At 37.7% G+C, this 9,046-nt stretch overlaps 1 pseudogene; it reads right to left on the minus strand.

The window, feature by feature from the left end:
• Nucleotides 1-4,715: 4,715 nt before the first annotated feature.
• On the minus strand, nucleotides 4,716-4,820 carry LOC120099509 (small nucleolar RNA SNORA17; annotated as a pseudogene).
• Between the last annotated feature and the right edge of the window lie 4,226 nt (nucleotides 4,821-9,046).

Here is a 9,046-nt window from a genome sequence, read left to right on the forward strand (position 1 = left end):
ATAGTAGTGTTAATACCCACTCAAAGAAGGAATTTTCAATACCCTGTAAGCTCATGGAGTGAGAGATATTTGAATCATGTTAATTTGAAAAAAAATATTAACCTGTAAAAACTATTGTAAGTTTGTCCAAGACTCAAGAGCAAGAGAAAGAAATACCCTAGACATAAAAAGTAATTTGGTAAAAGGACCATGAATAAACATTTCTAGACATAGACAAAGAGGTGGATAAGAGACATGTGACAGGGGTAAGAGTATATCATCGTTCCATAATAAGGGTATGTAAACTTAATATGCAATGTGCCATCAGCTCACTTCAATAATATCAAATACTTTGTCATTAGAAAATGCAAACTAGAGCTGCATTAAGACTACATTTCCTATGCACCAGGATTACCATAGTTTTTAAATGAAAATATATCAGTACAGTTGTGAAAAAGTAGAGTCTACATAGATTTCAAATATGTAAGTCAATTGAGAAAATTACCACTTTTTGTTCCTATATAAATTAAACAAAAATTTTATATAACCCAGCAATTATATCTCTATGTAAATACAAATTATTAAGGGCAGCTCTATTTATGGTTTCAGAACTCATATGTTTTGTGAGTGAAGAATGGAAATGAAACACTTTTTTTATTTTTAAAAGTTTTTATGGGTTCTTTGTGAATTTTACGCCATTTACCCCTATCCCGCTGATCTCCCATTTGCATTATAACCACCCTCTACTGTTGTAATATCCCCCCTACAACAGAGAAAAATAATCTTATTGTGGAAGCTACAGTGTTTTGCAATATACTCCACATCAAAGTATACTCCCTTGTCCACATTTTCTTGCTTGAAAATGTTCACTTAAATGAATCACTGGACTGGAATAAAGCCTCTGGCTTTTGCTTCTCTGTTGATACTAGAACCTCATTGGGACCCCGTTTAGATATTCTGTTGTTGCCCTGTGTCAGATTCAGTAAATTTTGATCTATAGGACCAGAGCCTTCATGTACTCCAGCAATTCCTCAGTAGGGTATATATTGGGGTAGATCAAATCAAAGCCCTCTATCTGGGCCTGAGAGGTATCTAAACTGGACAGCCCTCAAGCTTTCCTACTCTCACACCACTGGGGCCATCTCATCAACTTCCCTTGCTACTAGGACCAATTATACCCTGCTGCCCAGGAGGGTACAAGACACAATTTCCCAAGCATTGCATCCAGAAAGGGAAATGGCCAGTTCTCCCACTCTCATGACCCAGTGACAATTCTGCATGCCATAAATGGCAAGAAATTGGAGAGAAAAAGAGGCCATCTCTCACTTGTCCATACCAGTATACAGAAGATAAGAAATAGGGCCAGTTCTTCTAAACTCATGCCCTCTGGGACAGCTTACCTGCAACCCCAACACTCAGTGTCAAGAGCCATAAATGGACAAGCAAATAATTAGCAGGTCATCATCCTGGGATGGCACTATATAACCTGCAATTGGTTAGCCCTTCTTAAGCAAGGCTGTAAGGGATTTATTTTAAGAAATATTCCTGTTTTGAAAATGCTTTTCCTGTCGTTATTATTAAGCACATATTACAATCATTAAGTAATAGCACACCCCTTTGGAGCAGATCTCTGCAGATCTATGAAGATGTAAGTCTTGTAGTGATGTTATATAGACAAATAGATGACTTCTTAAATCTTAATAATGATCCTATAAGAACCTCTAAAATTATAACAGTAATTATTAAGTCCTTTTATAGTGGAACTGCTGTTAAGTCTTTTTCTGATAGTGAAAACTGCAGTGAGAACTCTGCCAGTTCTTTGCTCTTAAATGCTAACCAAACTTTCTCCTATTCTGAGAACATTCCAAGAGGTTATAAAACAATTAACCAAAGGTCCTAAAAAGGGGACTAAAGATTCATTATAGGTGCTAGGAAAGAAGATAAAATATCGACTGTGTTTATCTATACAAAACTTCACTAAAAACTTAGTTATGCTTTTTTATTTATTTTTTATTTTTTTTAACTTGAGTATTTCTTATTTACATTTCGAGTGTTATTCCCTTTCCCGGTTTACAGGCCAACATCCCCCTAATCCCTCCCTCTCCCCTTCTTTATGGCTGTTCCCCTCCCCATCCTCCCCCCATTTCCGCCCTCCCCCCAACAATCACCTTCAGTCTTAGCAGGACCCAGGGCTTCCCCTTACACTGATGATCTTACTAGGATATTCAATGCTACCTATGAGGTCAGAGTCCAGGGTCAGTCCATGTATAGTCTTTAGGTAGTGGCTTAGTCCCTGGAAGCTCTGGTTGCTTGGCATTGTTGTTCATATGGGGTCTCGAGCCCCTTCAAGCTCTTCCAGTTCTTTCTCTGATTCCTTCAATGGGGGTCCTATTCTCAGTTCAGTGGTTAGCTTAGTTATGCTTTTAAACCTTCAGTAAACCTGTGGAGCTGTGACGGGTGATGGATGTTTAGCCAGATAATTACTATTAATGGATATGCACGTAAACATTCTCTGTTGTAAACTTCTATTTCAATTTATGATTTGATTTTTAGTGTGAACTTGTGATGAACTTTGTGCCATGTGATGATGTATTCTGAAAGATGTTTAAGTACTAAGGACAAAAAGAAGAGTCAGAAAAAAACTGAACTGAGAAGAACCAAGCTGAGGAATTGAGCTGAGAAGTTTTTAGATAGAACACTTTTTAGGAAGAACTGAACTCAAGAGGAAATTAAAAGTATAGGCATATCATTGGGAGGATAGGCATTGAGATTAAGAGCATTATTGGGACATCCTATCGGGAAGAGAGAGCAAGAATAGGAAGAGAATGCAGAGTGGAATAACTTAGAGACTATAGGTAACATAAAACACTAAGAGAGCAATGTTCAGAATGCAGAGGGAAAGGTGAAAAAAGAAGCTGCAGAGAGCAGAAGGAGCAGGCAGGTTTCTCCTTACCATGGGACAGAACAGGTCCTTTCTTAATAATGAGGCAGGCTGTCTTATTAAAAGGAACAAGCCTTTATCTTACAAACTTGGGTTTAATTCATTTAGCATTAAAAGTATAGAAAATTTTCCTTTCTCTATGCAATGAAGATTGGAGCTCATTTTTCATCCAGAAAGTGTGAGTTCTTCCTGCACCAGTGCTTGGTCTTTTACTCCATATGCATATGTAAGCATGGATGTGTGTGTAAGTATGTAATTTTGAAAATCTATTCAAGTGTGTGTTTAAGAATGTTACTGTGAGAATGCATGCAAGCTGGGCTGTACTGGTTTGAGTGAAAATGTATAAATGCTCATTCATGAATTTGTATATAAACCTCTAGAAGCTTATGCACATTTCCCTATGTAAAAGTTTTTTTTTTTTCTTTTGCAAGCTCTATTCACTTCTCTTGGTTCAATAGAAGTTTATTGCTCCAAACTTCCCTCCTAGCCAGACAAACAAGAGAGATAGGGGTGAAAGGGAAAAGGCTTTGGCAATTAATCCTTTACTTTATCTCCTGCTGTTTTAGAATTAGGTGCTAAGTGCCATAGACTGCAGTTTCTGGCCTCAGAGGAACACAGATGGTTGGTCAGCTGCAGTAGCATAGTAACTTAGACAAGATGAGTAAATCAACTACAGTAGCATAACAACTTAGATAAGTAAGCTTATTATACAGCAACCCTAAATAACTCATAATACAAAATCTTAAGTCTCTGCTGATACTCTTCCACCTCAGCTGTCTCAAGAAGAACCAACAAGAAAGAAGACCTACCCTGGGGCTGGCCCCCTGCAACTCAGAGCCAGCTCTACTGTGCTGCCTAGGCAACATGCAGGCCCTGCTCTCCTGAGTGCTGAATCAGGTGAGGGACTGGGCAAGATCATCCACTCTGATAACCTTGGGAGGGGTCACCCATAAAGAAGGGGAGGGGGGAGGGGAATGTTTGCCCGGAAACCAGGAAAGGGAATAACACTCATCCTGAGTGAGGTAACCCAATCACAGAAAAACACACATGGTATGCACTCATTGATAAGTGGCTATTAGCCCAAATGCTTGAATTACCCTAGATGCCTAGAACAAATGAAATTCAAGACAGATGATCAAAATGTAAATGCTTCACTCCTTCTTTAAAAGGGGAACAAGAATACCCTTGGCATGGAATAGGGAGGCAAAGATTAAAACAGAGACTGAAGGAACACCCATTCAGAGCCTGCCCCACATGTGGCCCATACATATACAGCCACCCAATTAGACAAGATGGATGAAGCAAAGAAGTGCAGGCCGATAGGAGCCGGATGTAGATCGCTCCTGAGAGACACAGCCAGAATACAGCAAACACAGAGGCGAATGCCAGCAGCAAACCACTGAACTGAGAATAGGACCCCCGTTGAAGGAATCAGAGAAAGAACTGGAAAAGCTTGAAGGGGCTGGAGACCCCATATGAACAACAATGCCAAACAACCAGAGCTTCCAGGGACTAAGTCACTACCTAAAGACTATACATGGACTGACCCTGGACTCTGACCTCATAGGTAGCAATGAATATCCTAGTAAGAGCACCAGCGGAAGGGGAAGCCCTGGGTCCTGCTAAGACTGAACCCCCAGTGAACTAGACTGTTGGGGGGAGGTCGGCAATGGGGGGAGGATGGGGAGGGGAACAGCCATAAGGAAGGGTAGGGGGGGAGGGTATGTTTCCCCGGAAACCGGGAAAGGGAATAACACTCGAAATGTATATAAGAAATAATCAAGTTAATAAAAAAAATGTTAGGCAACTAATCATTATGATGTTCATAGGTCAGAACCCTGAAAATAGATAAAAGTTTTCTCTTCTCTGCCCTCTACTGACACAATGCCTCTGGGGCAGGAACACTTTTTTTTAAACCAAATTTAAGTAACATCTAGATATAAAACAGATTTTTGCTTTATACTGTATATGAAAGTTATCCCAGAATGTACAACTCGTTTAATTTTGATTAATATATCAGCAAAGTATCTCTGATCATATTAAAAACATAAAAGATAAGAGAAAACAAAATTAACTTCATCTAAATTAAAAATACCTGTTAATCAATGAGAAAAATAACTTTAAACATTTACAGAATAATAATTTTATAGTATTTATAATGGATAAAAACACATATAGGAATAGTAAGATGGCTCAGAGACCAGTGTTCTTGGTTCAATCCCTGTCATTAACAAAGTAGAAGGAAAGAATCTACTGCCTCAAATTTTCCTCTGAACTTCACAACCATTTACATATTTACATACATTCAAACACACACACACACACACACACACACACACACACACACACACAAAGGATCCTCCAGGCTCCTGGACTCCTCTGTTCTCTGAGTCCTTATCAATGAAATTATAGGAAGAGCTCACTCTGCAGCCTGTGGCACTCAATTTTTTCTAAGACGGTGTTTATTGACCATTGGATTGGATTAAGAAATGTATGATTGTGTATTATGGGACTTCTTGACATAGTAAAAAATCAGAACTCTGATGTCATAAATGGATTAAGCCTTTAATGAAGTTTGGTGAGTAAATAACAATTTGTGCCATTAGTGTATGTTGTACTGTTTGATTCCATTGCCATAGACTCTGTCCCTTGCCTTTAAATATTGATACAACATAATACAACTCCTTCCAGTTCTTCTATTGCTATTTGATGGCAATGAAATCATTGAAATCATATGTATTTGTTATGTGAATTAAAAAGAGTAAATGTGAAATTATACAAGCATAAAAAGTAGAGTTGGCCATCTATCTGGTCTCCATCTGCACCCAGAGTTCGGGCTGTCCAAAGGCCCTCCTTTTCTAATGGCTCTTCAGAGAGAGCTGGTCTCAAAAGAATGCTCTTGCTCCTGGGCCCACAGATAAAACACCACTTTCACTCTTATAACTGTCCAAAGGGGGACCATCCAGAAACACACAAAGCATAGGAAACACAGAGCAGTCTGGGGCAGGACCAGGAGCTAAAACTGTCCTACAAACATCTATAACCAAATTCTGCCCTAAGAGAGCTTCTCTCCTTGGAGTGCTCTTACTCCTAGGCCCACAGATGGGACCCCACTTTTCCACCAGTGACTACCTAAAGAGGGACCTACCAAGAATTCACAGAGCACAGGAAACACAGAGCAGCATGAGACAGGATGCATCCAGTTTCCATCTGTGTCCAGAGCTGAGGCTGTTCCAAGGCCCTTCATGCAAGAATTCTGCCTGGAGAGAGCTGGTCTCACAGGAATGATCTCAATCCTAAGATCACAGGCTTACAGGCCCATAGGAGGGACAAGCTCCAGTCAGAGACAGGAAGACTAGCACCAGAAATATTCAGATGACAAGAGGCAAGCACAAGAACATAAACAACAGAATCCTAGTATACTGGGCATCATCCGAGCTCAGTTCTCCAACTGCAGCAAATTCTGGATACCCCAACACACCAGAAAAGCAAAATTTGAATTTAAAATCACATCTCAGGATGATGATAGAGGACCTTAAGATGGACAGAAATAGTTTCCTTAAAGAAATACAGGAGAACACAGATAAACAAGTAGAAATCCTTAAAGAAGAAGAAAAAAATCCATTAAAGAATTACAGGAAAACAAAACCAAACAGGTAAAGGAACTGAAGAAAGCCATCCAGGATCTAAAAATGGAAATAGAAACAATAAAGAAATAACAAAGAGCGACAAACCTGGGATAGAAAATCTAGGAAAGAGATCAACAGTTATAGATAGAAACATCACCAATAGAATAAAGAGATAGAAGATAAAATCTCAGAGGCTGAAGATACCATAGAAAACATTGACACAATAGTCAAAGAAAATTCAAATTTCAAAAAGATCCTAACCCAAAGCTCCAGGAAAACCAGGACACGATGAGAAGACCAAACCTAATGATAATATATATAGAAGAGAGTGAAGATTTGCAACTTAAAGGTCCAGTGAATATCTTCAACTAAATTATAGGAAAAAACTCTCCTAACTTAAAAAAAAGAGATGCCCATGAACTCAGAGGAAGTCTACAGAACTCCCAGAAACTCCATTACAAAACCAAATTGATACGTATCTTCAAAGAAATGCAACCTAGAAAGGATACTACATGGAAAACTGCAAAACAGGGAGGAAAACTTCACCTTAGAAAAAGCAAGAAAGTAATCTTCTTGCAAAAACCCAAAAGAAGATAGCCATACAAAATTCTACCTCTAACAATACAAATAAGAGGGAACAAAATTCACTATTCCTTATTATCTATTTACATCAATGGACTCAATTCCCCAATTTAAAAAAAAAAAAAAAAAACCTAGACCTACATTAAGAGGACTCAGAAACTCAGAATTTTGCTGAATAAAGGAAACACACCTCAGTGACAAAGACAAACACTACCTCAAAGTAAAGGACTGGAAAACAATTTTCCAAGCAAATGGTCCAAAGTAACATGGTGGAGTAGTCATTGTAACACTGAATAGAAATGGCTTTCAACCCAAAGTTGAAGAAAAAAAAAAAAGATAAAGAAGGACACTTAAACACTTCGTACTCATCAAAGGAAAACTCTACCAAGATGAACTCTCAATTCTTTACAGCTATGTTCCAAATGTAATTATGTCCATATTCATAAAAGAAACTTTACTAAAGCACAAAGCATATACTGTACCACACACAATAATAGTGGGAGACATCTATACCCCACTCTCAGCAATGGAGAGATCATGGAAACAGAAAGTAAGAGAGACCCAGTGAAACAAACTGAAGTTATGAACCAAAGGGATTTAACAGACATCTATAGAATATTTCATGCTGAAACAAAAGAATATAACTTCTTCTCAGCACCTCATGGCACCTTCTTCAAAATTGACAACATAATCTTCACACAGGCCTCAACACATATAAGGAGATTCAAATAGTCCCAGGCATCCTATCAGATCACCTAGCATTAAAGCTGGTCTTCAGTAACCACAAAAGCAAAAGAAAGCACTCATACATGTGGAAACTGAACAATGATCTCCTCAATTATCACTTGGTCAGGGAAGAAATAGAGAAAGAAATTAAAAACTTTTTAGAACTTAATAAAAATGAAGGCACAACATATCCAACCTTATGGGAAACACTGAAAGCAGTGCTAAGAGGAAAATTCATAACTCTGAGAGTGCTTCCAAAAATAAACAGGAGAGAACACATACATACTAACAGACTGAGAGCCAACCTGAAAGATCTAGAGCAAAAAGAAGCAAATGTGCCTAAGAGGTTTAGAAAGTAGGAAATACTCAAACTCAGAACTGAAATCAATCAAGTAGAAAGGAAAAGAACTCTACAAAATATCAATATAACCAAGATCTGTTTCTTTGAGAAAATCAACAAGATATATACATTTTTAGTCAGATTAACAAGAGAAAACAGAGACAGTATCCAAATTAACAAATTCAGAAATAAAAAGGGATATATAACTACAGAAAATGAGGAAGTTCAAAAAATCATCAGATCCTACTACAATAGCCTAAACTCAAAAACAAAACAAAACAAAACAAAAAACAACAAAAAAACTGTAAAATCTGCATGAAAGGGACAGTTTTTTAGGCAGATACCAGGTACCAAGGTTAAATCAGGATCAGGTAAACCATCTAAACAACCCCATAACTCCTAAAGAAATAGAAGCAGTTTTAAATGTCTACCAAATAAAAAACCCAGAATGAAATATGTTTAGTGTAGAATTCTCTCAGGCATTCAAAGAAGACATTATACCAATACTCTTCAAAGTACACCACAAAATAGAAGCAAAAGGAACACAACCCAATCGATTCTTTGAGGCCACAGTTCAACTTATACCTAAATCCCACAAAGACCATAGAATGGAAGAGTATTTAAGATTAATATCCCTTATCATTATTCATGTAAAAATACTCGATATAATTCTTGCAAATTAATTCCAAGAAAATATCAAAATGATTAAGTTGGCTTCATCACAGTGATGAAAGGATGGTTCAATATATGAAAAACATATCAATGTAATTAAGATATAAACACACTCAAAGAAAAAACATTTGATCATTGATCATTTCATTAGATACTGAGAAAGCACTTGACAAAATT

The sequence above is a fragment of the Rattus norvegicus genome, chromosome X (genome assembly GCF_021556685.1).
Source record: "Rattus norvegicus strain SHRSP/BbbUtx chromosome X, alternate assembly SHRSP_T2T, whole genome shotgun sequence".
Lineage (NCBI taxonomy): Eukaryota > Metazoa > Chordata > Mammalia > Rodentia > Muridae > Rattus > Rattus norvegicus.